Source organism: Trichomycterus rosablanca, chromosome 10 (assembly GCF_030014385.1).
Source record: "Trichomycterus rosablanca isolate fTriRos1 chromosome 10, fTriRos1.hap1, whole genome shotgun sequence".
In the NCBI taxonomy this organism is placed as follows: domain Eukaryota; kingdom Metazoa; phylum Chordata; class Actinopteri; order Siluriformes; family Trichomycteridae; genus Trichomycterus; species Trichomycterus rosablanca.
Window position 1 is genome coordinate 6,592,798 of NC_085997.1, and position 2,307 is coordinate 6,595,104.

Consider the following 2,307-nt stretch of genomic DNA (forward strand, 5'->3'; position numbering starts at 1 on the left):
AGCCTGGATAGCTCAGTCGGTAGTGCATCAGACTTTTAATCTGAGGGTCCAGTGTTCAAGTCCCTGTTCGGGAGAGTTGTTTCTTACTGCATTAGGTAAGCGGTAATGTCCTGTACTACATGGTTTGTTTAGAATGATGAAGAATTTGTACTTTGTGAGTTTTTTGTAAGTGAACTAGCATGTACTTGATAAGCTTGAAATAATAGCACACTGTATGTGTTAACATGTTCTCCACACCAACTAGTTGTACGCCCAGCTGTTTCAAACAGACTGTAGTAAATAGAGGACCGTTTAAATCTCTAATTACATTTACATTTTACATTTTCTGCATTTTCATCCAGAGCGACTTACAGAAGTGCTTCCATAGTAAACATTTCATTTCTCAAGTTTTAGTAAACAACAGTCGAAGAACACAAATCTGCTGAAACCTGTTAGAACCAGTGTTTTTTTTGTTTTTTTTTGGAAATGGAAAAAAAATGTTAGTAAATAAGTACAAGTCAGCTTAAGTGTTTAGTAAAAAGGTGGGTTTTTAATCGTTTTTTAAAGACAGCAAGAGACTCAGATGTTCGGACGGACAGAGGAAGTTCATTCCACCACTTGGGTGCTAGAACAGAGAAGAGCCTTGATGCTTGTCTTCCTTTAGTCCTGGGTGGAGGATCAAGTCGGGCGAGACTAGTGATTCGGAGGTTGCGTGGTACAGAGCGGGGGTTTGATTAGACCGCGAAGGTAGCTTGGGGCTGGTCCATTTTTGGCTTTGTAGGCGAGCATCAGTGTTTTAAGCTGAATGCGTTCAGCTACAGGAAGCCAGTGAAGAGAACGCAGCAGTGGGGTGATGTGGCAGTGTTTGGGCTGGTTAAAAACCAGACGGGCAGCTGCATTTTGAATGAGCTGCATAGGAGTGGTAAGAGAAGCCATGGGAGGCTATGACCTTACCCAGAGAGCGGGTGTAGATAGAGAAAAGAAGTGGGCCAAGTACAGAGCCCTGAGGAAAACCGGTTGAGAGAGTGCATGGGGGAGATATGGATCCCCTCCATGACACTTGGTAGGAGTGCCCTTCGAGGTAGGAGGCCATCCATTGCCATGCTGAACCTGTTACTCCAAGGTTGGAGAGAGTGCACAGGAGAATGCTGTGATTCACTGTGTCGAAGGCTGCAGAGAGGTCAAGAAGAATGAGGACCGATGACAGTTTGGCTGCTTTGGCTGCATGAAGCTTCTCAGTAACAGCTACAAGTGCTGTTTCCGTAGAATGCGCTGCCTTGAAGCCAGACTGGTACGGATCGTGGAGGTCATTCTGAGTAAGAAAGGAAGATAGTTGGTTATAGACAGCACGTTCAAGAATTTTGGATAGAAAAGAGAGGAGTGAGACAGGTCTGTAGTTGTTAATGTCTGTAGTGTCTAGTGTAGGTTTCTTAAGAAGGGGAATAACCTGAGCCTTCTTAAACGCAGTAGGGACAACACCTGATGTCAGGGAGTTGTTGATGATGGGTGTGATGAAGGGGATTAGGTCCTGTGAGATGTCTTTAAGGATGGTGGATGGTATAGGGTCGAGTGTGCATGTAGTGGGATTGCTGGATGAGAGGAGCTGTGCAACCTCATCCATGGTGAGTGGGGTGAAGCTGGTGAGTGTGTTGGTGGGTTGAGGGTCAGTTGAAAGTGGGTCAGTCGGAGAGAAGGATTGATTGATTTTGTCAATCTTGTCCTGAAAGAATGTTGCAAAGTCAGTAGCAGTAAGAGAGGCAGATGGGGGAGGAGGAAGAGGGTTCAGAAGAGAGGAAAAGATAGCATGAAGCTTACGTGGGTTAGCAGCAGATTGTTCAAGCTTGGCTTTGTAAAAAGATGTTTTTGATGCAGTCACATCGGATGAGAACCTGGACAGCAGATCGTGGTAGGAGTGGAGATCAACACCAAGCTTAGATTTTCTCCACTTTCTCTCAGCTGCCCTTAATTCTCTTCTGTTGCTGCACAATGCATCTGAAAGCCAAGGAGCAAGGTAAGAAGGTTTTCCTCGTTTAAGGGTAAGAGGACAGAGCTGATCGAGGACAATATTAAACCAGTTAAACATGGCCTACTACTGCTGATATCTCACAAATCAGTGATTATAAATTATTAATGGCATTTGAAATAATAAAAAACTAAGACTAAGATTTGTACTAACTTTTGTATCTTTTCACATTATTATGTATGGTAGAGGATTAAAGATGTAAATTTGTACAAAGCATGAGATGTCAGAAGTGGGATTCGAACTCACGCCTCCAGGGGGAGACTGCGACCTAAACGCAGCGCCTTAGACCGCTCGGCCATCCCGAC

General features: G+C 44.3%; 1 non-coding gene across 1 annotated transcript; it reads right to left on the minus strand.

Moving 5' to 3' along the window:
* Nucleotides 1-2,223: 2,223 nt before the first annotated feature.
* On the minus strand, nt 2,224-2,307 carry trnal-uag (transfer RNA leucine (anticodon UAG)). The gene has a single exon. It is a non-coding gene; the product is annotated as a tRNA-Leu (tRNA).